Below are 17,430 nucleotides of genomic sequence, written 5' to 3'. Positions count from 1 at the left end.
CAGCTCAGAGGATCATCGGCTCCCCTCTCCCCTCCCTGTTGGACATCTATTCTTCCCGCTGTCTTAGCAGAGCTGGAAAGATCATAAAAGACAGTCCCCCACCCTGGCTCTGGACTGTTTGACCTGTTGCCCTCAGGAAGGCGCTACAGGTGCATCAGATCAAGGACAAACTGCCTCAAAAACAGTTATTTTCCCCAAAGCCATAACCATCCTGAACTCCCACTTGCACTGACAGCTCCACCCCCATGTCTCCCTCTTTCACTATGCTCATCTCAACATGTCAACACCATCTCATGATGTGCAATATATTCCCATCATTGTGCATTATAGTAAGTGCAATATACCTCTGCCACCATGGGCATAACTGTTTTTTTTTCGTTTTGTTTAACCACTACTCATCGGGGAATTTCCTATTTTTTATTGCACATTTTACACCTTTTGCACCTTTGTACATTTGTACATTTGTACATTTTTTATATATTTTTTTCACTTGGTATATTGTATTCTTCATTTGGTGAAATTATTTTATTATTCTATTATTCCGTGAAATTATTTTTTATGCATGCAAGTACTGAATAGTGAGCAGCTTTTTTTCATTTCATTGTACACGCGTATGATGCAAATTGTACATGTGCACAGTGACAATAAAGGCATTCAATTCTATTCAATAGGGGTTGTGAAGCATTTGACACTCTAGGTGTATATTCAAATAAACCCCTTTTGTAATTTAGGCTAAACTTTATTCATCTTACTTCATTTGTAACACTTTTGTGTTGGACCGAACGGAAAAGAAGAGGAGGAAAGAAGAGAGAGGGATGCCAATGGGGGGTGGGGGTGGTAGGGGGTTGGTTATAGAAGAGGGGTAAAACCATGAAGCAGGATAAAGCAACAAGTTACTGGATGTTTATAATCATTACGGTGAGGTTTAGGTGTAATACAAATCTACAGGGGCGGGGTCTGTCCACACACTCACTCAAACACACCTGTTGGCACCAAAAATGTTCACCTAAAGTCAAGTCCACATGTACACAATACATCTGATGTTCACACACGCATACTTATTCATTCAGACCAACACAAGTGAAACATTTTATTCCGTTATGCAAAGCTGAGATAGCAGCTGTGCTATCTGTGCTGCTGCAGTTAGGGGACTTAGAAATGCATGTATCAAAAAAAAGAAAAAAAGAAACGCATGTATCAAATGTTTTCGGTCGCAATCTTCAGCAAAAGGCCTTTTAACAATCCCACAATCTAGACTGAAGACCAGGAGACAAAGGGCCTTTGCTGTAAGAGACCCAATGGTCTCCCTGAAGAGATCAGGTCGCTGATTCCCTACCAGTTTTTAAAACCCACCTCTATAGGCGCACTTTTAATGACTTTACTGGTTCTTAAATTTAAACATATGGTTTTATTGATCTCATTGATCTTATTGATTTTAACCGCTGTCACTGTTTCGTGTGTGCGCTGGGTTTTATTTCTACATACTGTAAACTGTTTTTAATCCGGATTTTGTCTCATATTAATTTTACAGCACTTTGTAATCTCGATTTCCAAAAGTGCTATATAAATAAAGTTTATTATTATTATTATGATATAAATATGAAAGAGTAATATTGAGCTGCTTAGAATAAAGGATGGGAATCCCGATGATCTGTGGGGAGGTGGCTCCTCCACTGGAAACCTCTACAGGAAACCAGACCAGTGGAGTTGGTGAAGCTAATTCTGTTTTGGTCAATTTAGATCATTTCTGCTCATTTTATTCCTCTGGCGGTGAAGTCAAAAACCTGCTGACAGTGAAGCAGAGAACTCAAAAGAGGTCCCCTCCACGTCTCTGTGCAGCAGGAATGATAATTGGCAGCATCCAAGCACATTTGGACACCCCCAACCACTTTTCATTCCCCTGAAGGCTCTCAGCTTTAATGTGATTAGAGATGCGTTTTCTTCACTGTATGGAATCATCTCAGTGATGCATAATTATAATCTCTGCATTTTTCTGTGTGCAGGATTTGGGGAAAATGTACTTGGAGGGCTTCACTAAGAAGTTTGATCTTAAGGTTTCTGCACTGAGAGGCATTTTCCCGTCTGCATCCGTCCCCTCACAGCGAGATGCTAATGCGGTTCAGGGGGGTAATAAGAGGAGGGGCAAACTCGTGCTGGGAGACACTGTGGGTTTCCCCGTGTGCAGAGCACATCATGGTTCTCCTGCTAATCTTTCCCCAGGGACGAAGGTCCTGTCGCGGTTTCAATTCCGGCTCTACATTTCTGAATGTGATAACAGCGACGAAGATGCAGAGTCCAGGAAAGAATTGATTTAAGCAGCTGAAACACAATTTGAGGTTAAACATTTTCTTTTGTTTTTATTCATTCAACCAACAGGAGTTTTTGGAGAATGTTCAAGAATTCAAGAATACAATAGTTTATACCTTAACTTTCAGACTTTCTTCCGTCTATAAAAATCCAATGTAAAATTTGTAGAAATGAAATGTTTTCAGGAATAATCAGAAATGGTCTGAATGATTAAAAGCAGGATTAATATTTGTGCAGTTGTTCATCAAATGTTGTTTTTTCAGTCCATGAAAATACAAACGAGGATTTTTTATCATACATTTTTTTTTAATCCAGAAAAACCAAATTCCCCTTTTAGAGAATAAAAAATGAATTATTTTTTTACTAAACTGATGCAGTTAAGCTTCAGATGACTTTTCTTCCATCCCTATGATCATGTACGTTTGCTGTAAATGATCTTGATTGCCACTTTGGACAAAAAAATTTAGTTTTTTGGAAAGCTGGTTGTTGAACAAAGCAGCGATTTCTACCCAAAGTAAGAGAATTTTCTAAGAAAATGAGTAAATATTGTAGATTAAATGGATGTGTTCTATTGATATTTCTATTTAATCCGCAACATAATAATTGTGAAATTCACGTTTTCGGGATTAATGTGTTAACGGGCAATTAATCTGTAATTAATGAGTCAATCCACAGACTTTTGGGGTTTTAGCCGACGTTATTTGAAGGTTGAAGCAGTCAAATGTAAACTGTCTTTACTGTTTTTACTTTTCTGATTATGTCTAATAGTGCTGTATGCGATGGAGATGTCAATTTCCATGCGGGAACCTCCCAAATGGATAAATAAAGTTGTCTATCTATCTATCTATCTATCTATCTATCTATCTATCTATCTATCTATCTATCTATCTATCTATCTATCTATCTATCTATCTATCTATCTATCTATCTATCTATCTATCTATCTATCTATCTATCTATCTATCTATCTATCTATCTATCTATCTATCTATCTATCTACCTATCTATCTATCTATCTATCTATCTATCTATCTATCTATCTATTTATCTATCTATCTATCTATCTATCTACTGCAGAACTGAAGGCAATCTTCACTTTAAATCTGTTTTTTGACAAGAAACGTGATGCTTTAGGGTTTCTGAAGTGAACCTCAATCTCTAAAGATGAAACTCCAGGTCTGTGTGTCAGAACAACTCGGTTTTGCTTCATGAGAGAGAGCGTAGTGGTGCTTTTGTGAGTCTGAAGACATGAAGTGGACAGAAAAACACGTTTTTCCGTCTCCTATTGTGATCGTTGGATCTTCAGAAGCAAACATTAATACCTGCAGCCATGAAAAAAGGATCAAAAGAGAAGAAACACCAACTTCTGAAGCTGCTTTGGCCTGATTCAGGGATTGTGCGTCTCTTGAGCTTCAGCTCTGTGGATTCTCCCAATAATGACATTTCAGCAGAAAATCCTGAATGAGAGCATTCAGCCTTCAAAAGGCCTTCTGTTCTGCAGCAGGACAAAGATGTGAAGCAATCTTCAGGTTTCCTCTTCAGGATTCTGGTCTCCTCCCATAGAAACACACAGAAAGGTCACGACCTTTACACTCTGGAGTGTATCTCATTAACATGAAGGAGATGCCACAAGTGGAAGAGAGGCCCTCATGTCCTTAATTATCAGAAAAATGCCGAAAAAACATGTTAAAAACAGCAAAAAGACCATTTTCCTCAGGGAGGGTCCTTCGTCTTCTTTTTATATTCTCATCCCTTCACCGAAAACAAACTTACATAAAAACACGACTGACCTGGAAACGTACCTAAAGGCTGTTAATCTAAGTATTGTATCAAACTTTTGCAGTGAGCCACAGACCGAACGCTGTCAAACTGTCGCTATGTATGCACGTAATAATTGCGTATGAGCTGCGGACCGGGGGAATCCGACCGTGTCATTAAAACAAAGCACTGCGCGTTGGGAGCTGACCGTGGTGCTGAAGCTCTGACTGTCAAAGTGAAGACATTCAGTGAGTTTACGTGTTCTTTGCTAGGTTTATTGGTACGTCGTCCATGGTTTTAACGTGATTTATTCCTGATACATCTGTGAACCACAATGTTTCTCACTTTTTTCCACATCTGTTCACGTATGACCAATTTTCATCCGTGTAATATGCATGTAGCCGCAGTGGGACACGACTTTCAGGTTTAGAGGATGGGCTATTATGAAACATCTCTGCTCCAAAACCACTACAGTTACAGAGTACGACATGCTCAGGGGAGGTGGAGACTTTATGTGGAGGTGGAGACTTTGGACCAGAAGATCAGGATGAAGTCAGTCCACCAGCCCACCGCTGTTTTCCAACATGTGGTTGACGTTAAAGCGACACATTTCTGATAGGAGCACGTGATGCTGTAGTATCGCGAGAGCCGACGAGAGGAGTGTGGTGAGTTTACTTGGCGGCGCGTAAGTTGTGAACAAACATTTTTGATTTATTTAATTACACCGCCATATTTAAATAATCCAGAAAGTTTAAAAAATAAAAATCTGAAAAAGTTTGTCAAGCATTTGCCAGCCTGGATGACCTGGAGGACCTGGAGAATTACATCGACGAGTGTTTCAATACCTGCCTCATGAAGAAATCCAACACCGCCACTCCGTCCACCAAACGCAACCGTCCCGAAGACTCCCCGGGGGCTGCCTCCTCCCCAGGCAGCAACATGAGTGATATCCTGGATTCAATTGATAAAAGGCTCTCCAGCCTTGATTGCCGTTTAAATCTGCTGGAGATCCTCCATAAGGAATTCCAAGGTCTGCGAGAGTCTCTGGAGTTCAGCCAACAGCAGGTGCAGGAGCTCGCAGCGGAGAACCAGGCCCTCAGACAGACCGTGAAGATCTTGGGCCACGACACCGCCCGTCTCTCTGAGGAAAACCGATCCATCAAGGAAACCCTCCTGGATCTTCAGGCGAGGAGCATGAGGGACAATCTAGTGTTCGCAGGGATTCCAGAAGAGGCAGGAGAAGTCCCGGAGAACATTGTTAAGTCCTTTATAGAGGTCCACCTGAAACTCCACAAGGAAGAAGTCCAGAAGATCTCCTTCCACAGGGTTCACCGGCTCGGAGGAAAAAGGCCGGACAATCAGCGTCCCCGTCCTATTGTTGCTAAATTTGAACATTATAAACAAAAGATGCAGGTAAAAAGCAGAGGGCGAGAGCTGAAAGACACACATTACAGCGTGAATGATCAGTTTCCAGGCGAGATCCTCCGCCGGCGGAAAATCCTCTTCCCGCTGAGGAGGAAGCACCTGTCTGCTGGAGCTCGTGCGGTGGTTGCCGTTGATAAACTTTTTGTGAATGGCAAGCTGTTCCGGGACCCAGAGGTAACACCCTGGCTGTGCTGAAGGCTTTCAGAGGCGCACTGACATCTGCGCTGCCCAGAAGAAACCCGCAAACTTATTTAATTGAATAGGAAATATCGGATCATCAATAATCCACACCTCTCAGGAAAAGTGTTTTTTCTTTCTCTCACATTCATGTTTCTGTTGTTGTTTCGTTGTTTTTGTTTTTTGTTCTTTCTCTTTCCCTCTCTCTTTTCTCTTGTCCCCCCCCCTTCCCATTTCCTCATATGTGAATCAGGTAAAGTCAACGCAACCACGGTGAGTATTTATTTATGCACGGAACGGGCGCGCGCGCGTACTAGCGTGCATAAGAGCATGCACACGCGATCCCGCACACACACGTTGATAAACTGCAAAAACCTCACTTAGGCTCACACAGGACGCACGTAACATGCAGCTCATAGCCAAGACATGTTCACCCACAACGCATAGCGCTTGTCAGTGTAGCAGGTACGCACAGCGGGCACGCGCACACGGACCGGCACACGCACTATTTAGCCTTGCACTCTCCCGGTTAGAACAGCTATGAACAGTCTTAACATCGTTAGCTGGAATGTGCACGGACTTGATTCTGGGCCAAAGAGATTGAAAGTGTTAAATCACCTGAATGATCTTAAAGCAGATATAGCTTTGCTGCAGGAGACCCATTTATCTTTATCAGCTGGTCAACTCCTGTGCTGTTCCCAGTATCCAGCTATGTATTCTGCCAGTTTCAACTCCAAACAAAGAGGGGTTGCAGTTTTGATTAATAAAAATGTTACATTTACTCATAAGGATACAGTTACTGACCCAGAAGGCAGATTTGTAATCATTAATATATCCATTCAGAACAAGGACTTTTGCATAGCCAGCATCTATGGCCCTAATGTTGACGACTCTTCCTTCTTTCACAGATTCTTCACCTCACTCTCAGTTCACTCTGACTCCACAATCATTATAGGAGGAGACGTCAACCTTGTTTTGGACCCTGAACTTGACAGACTCAGCACAGCAGCAAACCAGCGTACATGGCAGTCTGCAAGTATTCTAAAGCAGTACATGAATGATCTGGGTCTCTGCGACGCTTGGCGCTCATGTCATCCAAGCACTAAGGAGTTCACCTTTTTCTCTCCAGTTCACCATTCACAATCTCGTTTAGATTATTTATTAGTCAGTAACTCCCTTTTGAAAGAAATTAAAAGTTCCAACATTCATCCAATTATTATCAGTGACCATGCACCAGTTTCTGTTACTATTTCAAGGGAAGTACCCAGACCCTCGGGTTCAACCTGGAGGTTTAATACGTCTCTGTTAAAAGACCAGGAATTTATTGAATTCTTTAAAAAAGAGTGGGCAACCTTCTTAGAATTCAACGATACTTCTGAAATATCACCAAGTATTCTTTGGGAAGCAGCAAAAGCAGTCATGAGAGGGAAAATCATCTCTTATTCAACGCATAAAAAACGCAAGGAGAAAGCAGATTTATTAGAATTAGGAAATAAAATAAAAACTCTGGAGACTGCTTATGCTGCTTCTGCACAGGAACACATACTGGGCGACCTGAAAAATTTAAAGCTGCAGTTAAATGACATCATCAATAAACAAACAAACACAATTTCAAATACAAAGGCTTCGACTGGAAAGATATGAAAACTCAAATAAATCTGGCAAATTTCTAGCTAATCAGCTTAAAATTAATAAAGAAAAATCAACAATCACTTCGATTATGGACCAAACAGGGAATGTCACCCATGACCCGGCAAAAATTAATAATGCGTTTAAAGACTTTTATCAAAACTTATACACTCCACAGATCAATCCATCAGAACAAAGCATCAACTCATTTCTCAACAATATAAACCTGCCCAAGTTAAACGAAGATCAAATCACAAATTTAGACTCTCCGCTCTCGTTGTCTGAGCTTCATGAAGCTCTGTCACTTATGCCTAATGGTAAAGCACCAGGGCCTGACGGCTTTCCTGCAGAGTTTTATAAGGAATTCTGGGAACAACTGGCACCAACGTTTTATAAAACGGTAAAATTTATCAATGAAAGCCAATCTCTACCACCTAACATGAACTCTGCCAACATTATCCTTCTTCTAAAACCAGACAAAGACCCCACGAGTCCTTCAAGCTATCGCCCCATTTCTTTAATTAATGCAGATGTAAAAATTATCTGCAAAGCACTAGCACAGAGAATAGAAAAAGTCACTCCTCACATAATTGACTTTGATCAAACTGGATTCATCAAAGGCAGACACTCGGATGACAATGTCCGCAGACTCGTTAACATAATAGACTTTGCCACCATCAAAAACCAGGAAATGACTATACTATCACTGGATGCTGAAAAAGCCTTTGATAGAGTAAATTGGAAGTTCCTCATTGCCGCCCTCCATAAGTTTGGGTTTGGAGAATCATTCATCAATTGGATCAAAATATTATATCACAACCCCAATGCATCAGTTAGAACTAATAAACAGACTTCCAACAGGTTTTTTCTTGGAAGAGGAACTAGACAGGGTTGCCCACTCTCCCCCTCTCTTTTTGCAATATTTATCGAGCCTCTAGCTGCAGCAATAAGACAGAATGAGAGTATTAAAGGAATTAAAACCAAACACAGCCATCATAAAATTAGTCTCTATGCAGATGACATATTACTGTTTTTAAGTAATATACATTCTGTAAATGAAACGGCAACAATCATTAATGAATTCTCTTCTATATCAGACTATTCCATTAATTGGAATAAATCTGTTTTATTACCACTGAACAGTAATGCGGAGCAAGGACTCACAATACCAGTTAAATCAGGCAATGTAAAATATCTAGGTATTTATTTTTCCCCCAAAATATCAGAACTGGTGCAGCTAAACTACACCCCATTACTGAAAAACATACAGGACGATCTAACACGCTGGACCAACCTGCCTCTGTCCCTTATGGGCAAGGTAGCCACGGTAAAAATGAAAATCTTACCCAAAGTTAATTATCTCTTCTCAATGATTCCCACACAACCGCCATTAAAATGGTTCAAAACATTAGACTCATCCATATCAAGCTTTCTATGGAACAATAAACCTGCAAGAATTAGTCTAAAAACTTTAAAATCTGCAAAAAGCTGTGGAGGATTAGAATTACCTAACTTCCACAATTACTTTCTTGCAAATAGATTACAATACATCTTAAAATGGTTAAAAAATAATCCAGAAACCAACTCATGGTTAGACTTGGAACAGGCGTTATGTGGAAAGATCAACCTGTCAGATCTTCCATTTATTAGTCAAATAGTTAAAAGACAGGATTGTTTCAAAAGTATTAATATAAATGCCACTTTAACAGCCTGGTGGGAATTTCTCAAAATATCAAAATCATCAATTCAACCGTGCAAAATGACACCCATCTGGAACAACCCAGACATCCTCATAAACAAAAAAATTATCCACTTCCCAGCTTGGCAAGCAGGGGGCATAAAACAACTAGAGCACATAATTATTAATAGAAGATTCATAACTCCCCAGGAACTTCAAGACAAACACGGAATATATAACTTCTTGGAATATCAGCAACTTAAATCCATTATTACTAAAAAGTTTAAATACAGAGACAACGATTTAAAGCTACCAGATGTAGTTACCACTCTGATCAATTTCTCAATGAATAAAACTCTCTCCAAAATATACAAACTTTTATGTAATTTAGATAACAATATTTCACTTCCGACAACAAAATGGGATGCGGATTTGAGCATCAGCACAGATGAAAGTTTTTGGTCAGAACTTTGTCTAAACACCTTTAAAATGACAAAAAATCCAAATCTGCAGCTAATCCATTTCAAAACTCTTCACAGAATTTACTACACTGGACAGAGGATGTTCAAGATGGGTCTCAGTAACTCAGACATTTGTCAGCACTGTGACAGTAATCTACCCGACAATTACATGCATGCACTATGGTTCTGCACGCCTGTCCAGGCTCTCTGGCAGCAGGTATGTGCCGATCTATCAGTCTGGCCTAAGGTTTCAATCACAGCTTCACCGTCACTTTGTGTGCTTGGTGACATGAGTGCCATCGATGTAGAAGGAGGATTAGGCTCTATCATTTTCATAACTCTTTGCATTGCTAAAAAAACTATTTTAATAAATTGGAAAAGCAAAAAAAATATAAATATAAGTCAACACAGAAATCTGCTGCTTGATCATATCAGCTTGGAAAAAATGTCAGCCCAAAGTTCAAGTAACTTTGAAAGAATTCGGTCTCTCTGGTCTCCCATAGCTAACTCCGTGACTTAGGGGGTGGGGGGGGCATGGTCGTCGCTGCTCCTTGCCCTTCTGCCGTGGGCCGGGGTGGGGGTCGGGGCCTCCGGTGCCTGGCCGGGGGTGGTGGGGGCTCCGTTGGTCGGGGGGTCGGGTCCGGCGCCTGGGTGGGGCGGCCTGGGGCGCTGCGTGGTCCTCTGGGCTTGGGTGTGGGGGTGCGTGGTGGGGGGGTGGGGTGGTGGTCTGGCTTGGCTTGGGGGGGTGGTCCCTTTGCCTGTGCTGGGGGGGGTTGGCGGGGGGCGCTGCTCGGGGGGGGGGGGGGGCCCAGCGGCGCTGGATGGGCTTCCCGTCTACACCTGGGGCTGGGATCGGCCCTTCCCTGGCTCTGGGGCGGGACGGGACAACCCTCTTGGGGCCCCCGGTCGCTCTGGGTGTCATCCGCTTCGGCTGCGGGGTCTGGGGGTGGGGTGGGGTGGGGGTCTTGTCGGCCCTGTCCTGTGGGGGGGCATTCTGGGGGAGGGGGGGGGGGCACTATTGGTACGGGGCAGGGGGGGTTGACGGGTCGGGGTCTCCGCTGAGGCCATCGGCGGTTTCCCCGGCCGGTTGGCTGCCTCGGTCCCGTCGAGGCCTGACCAGAGCTCTTCTAGGGCCGGCGTTTGGGGGTGGGGGCCTGGGCTTGCTCCGGGGGGGGCCGGCGCTTTCTGGCTCCCCTCTCTCTGTGTGGGGGTGGTGGTGCTGGGCCTGGGGTGTCTGCGCCTCCGGGGGTGGGGCCCCGGGGCTGGGTGGGCCTGGCCCCCTTGCTGGGGGGGGGGCGGGGGACGGCTGTTTGACCACCGGGGGACAGTCTATCATCTGTCCCCAACTTACCCCCTTCCTCATATAACCTCATAATAGGGTGAGGGGGTGGGGGGCTTAGCCTGCGATGAGCCTTGGGGGGGGGGTTTACTAGGCAGTGACCCCCCTCCTGTGGTTGCCGTATGGAGTGGGCCCCCCCTCTTTCGGTTTTATTTGCAGCTTAGACATGTAGGGCCCTTGGTAGGGGGGGTGCTTGGACATCACTGCCAGCAAGCAGCGGATGTCCTCCTAGCACCCTACCCGCCAATTTTAACCGCACCTTAGACATTTAGGGCCCCTTGGTGGGGAGGGTGAGGGGACGTCACTGTGAGTAATCAGGAGACGTCCCCTTAGTGCCCTACCCGCCAATTTTAACCGCACCCCCCTTAGTACACACACCCCTCCCCCCTCAATATATACATCCCAACATAAACACACACACATGCACACACACACTCTCTCAAACACACATACACGCACACACATTTTGCAAGGAAGGTGGGACCTAGGACCATCTGTCCCCTGCCTCTTCCCTGGTGGGGGGTACAGGCCCCTTTGCAACGGCGGCTGTGTCCCCGGGGTGCCGGCTTCCTGGGCCCGGCGGTGCTCTCTCCGCGCGGTGGGGGGGTTCACATTACATCTGAGCCGGGGGTGTTCGTGTCCCTGGGGGGTGGGTTCTGGTCCTTGCTCCTGAGTGCTGGGCCCCGCCAAATTTCCAACTGTGGCCGAGCCTGGTCGGGCCATATTTACAACACCCCTTGTGGGCCCTCTTTTTTCCCCGGGGTTCCCCCCTTCTGGGCGGGGGCGGCGGGCCCCTGCCTCGCTCCTCCCTGGACCAACCGTGGGCCGGGCGGATGGCTGCCTGGAGTGCGGAGTGGGTCTCCCTTGGGGGGTCCTGGCTCGTACCTGGGGTTGGGGCGGGGGGATGCCCGGAACTCCTGGGTGGTGGTGGGGTGCTCATCTGGGGCTGTGGGCGTCCTTCTCCGGTGGGGCCCTGCGTTGGGTTCTCCCGGCGCGGCGGGGGGGCTGCTCTCCTGGTTGGGCTGGGGCGGCGCCCTCTTTCCCTCCGTGCCTCCCTGCTCTCTGGCTCTGGGGGCCTTGCGGCGGCCCTGCTGGCCCTGGCCTGGGTGGCGGGCTTGGTCGCCCGGGCGGCGGTTGTTCCCTGCCGGTTCCCGTGTGGCGTTGGGGGGATTCCGGCTGCCGCTGCTGGTGCGGTGGGGGTCTTGGGGTGGGGATGGCTGGGCACTCTCCCTCCTTCTTTTCACGTTCCACCATCCATTTTAGAAGAACATAAACACTCACCTGAGCACAGGTGTTAGCTCAACAGACTGAATGACTGAAATATTTCACACTAGTTGGTTTTAAGGCATAAGTATGCGTGTGAACACTATCTGTTTTGTGTACATGTCGACAGGTGGACATTTTTGCAACTAACAGGTGTGTTTATAACATTTGAGTGTGTGTGTGGACAGGCTCCGCCCTTTTTTTTTTGTTTTTTTTTACATTTGAACCTTACCATAATGATTAACAACCAGTAAACTTGCTGCTTTATGCTGCTTCATGGTCTTACCCCCCCTCTCACTATCACCCCCCCCCCCCTCTCTCTAACGTCCCTCTCTCTTCTTCCCCTCTTTCCTTTTCCGTCCGGTCCAACACCAAAGATTTTCAGACATGTTTGAAATTAATAAAGTTTGGCCTCAATTACAAAAGGGGTTTATTCATTCATACCTTTGGTTTGTCTGAAGATTAATAACCCCTCTTGTTAAAGTAAAATATGTCCAACCCAAGAGGCCCTCAGCTCTCATCTGTCTGCCTAGCTGTTGGACAGGACAAGTTAAAAAAAAAAAAAAAAAGCGACACATTTCTTTGTCATATCAAGACTCGCCGTGCCAGCCCGATGACCCGTCACAAGAACCCCGGTTCTGTTCCCACAAGCAGCATGGTGAGGCCACGGCTCTGCAAACTCAGCAGCAGGAGCGCTCCCTGGAAGTGTGAGACCTGTGATGTGGTGGCAGCACCACTAAGGCTTTAGAGGAGCAGGGAGGTCAGAATCGGGAACACAGCTTACATTTAAGGCACTTTTTATGCACATTTAGAGACTAAGAATCTGAAATTTGATTGTAAATTGATTTATACTTGTCAAATTAAACTTTTGTCCCAAAAAAATAGGATTCGGTTTCAATTGTCTTGTTTTTCTTCCTAAAATCAATTCTCTATTTTCTTTTTCTTCTAACTTTCTTGGGGCAAGAAAGGGGCAAAAGTGATCATTCAAAGGACATTCTCCCACCCTCCAGATAAACCCTTTTAATCCAAAATCCCTAAATTCTTTGTTATATTTTAATCTTGAATCTAGAGTATATGATAAATATTCCTCCCTGCTTTAAACTGCAAACCAGAACATTTGTCTGATGTTTCAGCAAACTCAGATCTGCCAGATGTTTGTCCAGGTTATGTATCATATTTTTATCTAATTCCAAACTATGAGGTTCAACGTATGCTTCCTGAAAATACAATAACCGCTAAGATGTTGAATTTCTAAATAATATTGACGTTTTACCTCATAAGTCAGAAAGAACAAAAAAAGGAAACTTTCTGGATGCTTGTGTCCACAGCTAGTTAGGATTTGAAACCTGTCAGCGATTCCCCTCCTGGGTTTGTTCCAGCTGAGGGTCAACAGGTCCAGAGATGCTGGAGGAGATGACTTATGTGTGGGCTGACAGCCGAGATCCATCACTGCTCACTGAAGATTACAGGTTTTTCAAAATAAGAGCCCTCGTTATCACTGGGAGTGACGTGACAAGTTTTCTCAAAGATTTAGAATAAAAAACCTTTGCATCTCATCTGTCTAATACAGATATTCATCAGACAAAGTCAGGTGAGACTTTTCTGCGTGTTTTTGTGTTTTTCTCTGAACTGCAGGTCTTCTAAATCAACTGAAACACGCCGCAGAGGAACAATGCAGACGTTTCTCTGCAGAGTCAGCGGCCTGAATTTCATACCACAGGAAACGAAATTGGCTGGATTGAAAACGCCTGAGGGACTGTGTGTGTGGGGGGGGGGAGTTAAAATAAAAATCCTTTTGTTTTGCACTTTTTAATACAGAGGTGAATGACAGGAATACATTTACATGATATTGGAGGGTTATAATTACGGCCCCCGCCTCTGCCACTGAGAATACTTGCCCCCCAGTCATTATGTAAGCAATGGGGGCCGCAGAAGCCACTCCTTATCATGACAGTGGCAGATGGAGTTCATGTTTTCATTTTCTCAGAGCAGAATCGGGCTGGAAACCCCGTGTTTGTGGTAGACGGCGTGAAGCTGGCGCTCACAGACAGCAGGTTTTTGTTTTTGTTTCACATCGTAATGAAATGTTCTTTGTGTCTCCACATCAAAGAACATTTCAAAATAAAAGCAGTAAAAGGCGACATGGAGCTGGAACCAGACTTTGGGACGATCTGGATTTCTGTTGGAGACCTGAAGAAGTTTTGACCAGAAGAAGTGAAAAGGATTGTGGGAAATCCCTCCAAGCTTTCATTGCATTTTCATGAATCGCACATTTAAGGACTAAGGACAAATCTGGACAAGTCTAAGGGGAAACTCCTGACAAAGAGAGCAGATGATGACGGTGACACTGGGTGTCTCTGCTGAGCTCACCTGGACGACACATCAGCCACCAGGTGAAGAAATCCCAGCAAAGGAAAATCTCATCTCCTGCTCCTTCTCAGAAAAGGCTGACCCTCCCTCTGCTGCCCCGCCTGTTTCAGCAACAAGCAGCTTGAGTGAGAAGTCAAAGAATCGTTCTGGCTTTGCTTATCTAGAGAGAAGCTGATATCTGTAGTCCAGCATAAACGACAACAAACATCTCTTCTACAGGATGGTTCTGTCAGAATGATGTTCTTCGACACGCACGTGTTGTGGATGACCTGAAGGATCATGGGGTTCATATGGACGTACTTTGTTTTAACATCTTCTTGATAATTCCCTTTGGTTTTTTCATGATATTTATTTTTGTAGTTCAAGTTATTCAGGTCATAAACTGACCAATCTGCTGGCCTCCACATCCAATGTTTGAAATGTTTGATTGACAGGTTCAACTTAGTGGTAGTGGGTGTGGCCTTCCAACGGGCTCACTGCTGATTGGTGAGAGTGATTACCACAGAGACTCTGACCTCTGACCAACTCGGACCAATCGCTGCTCACTGATGTCAGGCGAACTCCGCCCTTGCCCAACAAAAGCAGGAATAGGCTCCAGCAGCCCTATGGCCCTGAAGGGGATAAGGACTGACTTTATAGGATTGCATATCTGTGGCACTGCATCCATGAACCTCCTCTTTGGGCCTCCTCCCTGGCAGCTCCAACCTCAGCATCCTTCCCCCCCGTCAATCCAGCTGTGACAACGCGCCGTGAGTCTAACCTCACAGATCTGCAGGTGAAGATTAGAAAAACTGCCATGAGAATGGAGGGAAGTTTCAAAATAAAACACCTGCAGCAGAATTAAGGGGAAAACCTTTACCACAGACATTTGGTTAAGGCTTACATAAAAACACATTTATGAAATTCTGTCACCTGAAACTTCTGGAAAGTTCTTGTGTTTGGTTCCACAGTGACACTAATGAGTTTTCGATCGCCTCGTTCTCTTCATCTGATCCGTCTGAATGTGAAAGATGAGCCCTTAAATCAGCAGAAGGTTTCTTTTCACGGCTCTCCTTTAAACACTGAGCGGAGCTTCACACAGGAAGTGTGAGAATGAAAGGACGGGTAATTAAAGCCAGCGTTTGACAGACAGATAAAGGCCGATAAAAACGCTCACGTCAGACGTCTGCTCTGGACTTTCAGAAGATTTATGAAAGAAGTAGCATTTCTATACAGAAGCTTCTCAGAACGTATGCACCTTTCAATATCAGAATTGTACATTTATTAATCATTCTTGCATAATCACTTCTGAGAAAGAATCTGCAGACAGGATGGGCTGAAAAAGTGAGAAAGAGACAGAAGTTTGCTGCTGAAGTTCCTCTGCTTTGGTTGATGACACGTTCGGCTCGTTGCTTCACTTAATGACGGAGCTGTGAGTGAACATCAGGCATTTCCTGTTCGACCAGATAATTGCAAAGAGAATGGAACCATCATTTGCAAATTACTGCCGCATAAGGCGGGAAATGATGAGCGACTCGGCGTCTGATGACAGTAAATGATCCTGATGAAGGCTTTTGAAAAATCACGCTGACACTTGATGTTCAAAATTCAAGGTCCTTCGCCGTTCGAGTCTGTTCAAGGTTTGTCGCAGCACAGCACGCCGTGATCCGCTCACATCACCTGCCAGCATCTCTGATTTAAGCGAGAACTAGGGGGGGGGGGGTTACACAGCATAAATAACATCAGTGGAAACAGTTCAGACTCAGTTCAGGTTAACAAACTTAGACAGTCATGAGTTGGATGGTAGATAGAGATTTAATACTCACTCAAATACGGAGCGCTGCTGAACGTCTGGATAGATCACGGCTGGTCTTTCTAAAGCAAATGTACTAAAAAACATAAAAACTTTTTTATTTTATTTTTTTGTTGGTGTTTTACTCACACAAATATGTGGGAATCTTCATTCAGTCTCTGAAGAGCTGTGGTGGAATTTTTCTAATTCCACCACAGCTCTTCTGGTCTATCCGTCAGTCCATCAACTGTGTATGAGACCTGGACTGAGTGGCCCCGCCCCCTGGCTTTCAAACCAGGAAGTACCCACCAAAATCCCACAGACTTCTATATAAACAGCTATTACTCCGTCATTCTATTGGTCTGAAGAACAATGATCATTCTTGATTTTTTTAACATCTTCTTTCATGATCATTTTTTTGTAGTCAAAGTTATTCAAGTTATAAACTGACCAATCAGATGCCTCAGTAAAACTAGGCGGAGCCTGCTGGCCTCCAAGCCCCGAGCTGCTCTGCTTCCACCGGAGTTTGATTATTGTCTCTGTAAACAACATTTTGGAGTGTTTGAACCTAAATGCTGCTGACTGGAGCCCTGAGGCCGCCGCCGCCGCTGCTGCTGCTGCCGCCGCTGCTGCTGCTGCTGGAGCTGTGGGACAGAATCTTTTATTTGTACAGGATTTATTGGAAAAATAAGCAAATACACAAATCGTTTTTCAAGAAATCAATGTCTAATTTAATCCATTCATTAACTTTAAATATTTATCTGTCAATTTTAAAATTTCTGAAGAGCTGAGTGAGATTTTCATTTCAAACTGGAGTCATTTCTTCTAGAATACTCTGTGGTAATGTATTATTCCTTCTTTCATCCCTTATCTGACGCCGTTCCCCCTCAGAGTGTCTCATGTAAAGGCTGAGTGAGGCTGATAATGCTCTTTTCTAAAGTTCTCTGCTCTCCTACAACTTCAATTTAAAGGGATTTAAGTGGCAGCAGCCTCCGTCCCGTCCATCCTCTGGGCTTTCTTTAATCGGACTGAAGGGTCCAAGTGGCTCCAGCAGCTTCCTCACTGCAGGAGAAGACTTTCAAACAGGAAGCATAGCGTAGGAGCAACCAGGTGAACACGAGAGTTTTCAAATGAAAAATCAGTCAGGTTGACTAAAGTGATCGCCGTATGTTACCTGATTACTAGAAACCAAAGAGAGTTTCTGCAGAGAAAAAAACAGATATATGAATCATGCGGAGGCCTCCAGGTGCCA

The sequence above is a fragment of the Oryzias latipes genome, chromosome 19, assembly GCF_053564925.1.
Source record: "Oryzias latipes strain Hd-rR chromosome 19, Olatipes_Hd-rR_3.1".
Taxonomy (NCBI): Eukaryota; Metazoa; Chordata; class Actinopteri; order Beloniformes; family Adrianichthyidae; genus Oryzias; species Oryzias latipes.
The sequence above is the reverse complement of the archived record's forward strand: the minus strand, read 5'-3'. Positions refer to the sequence as shown.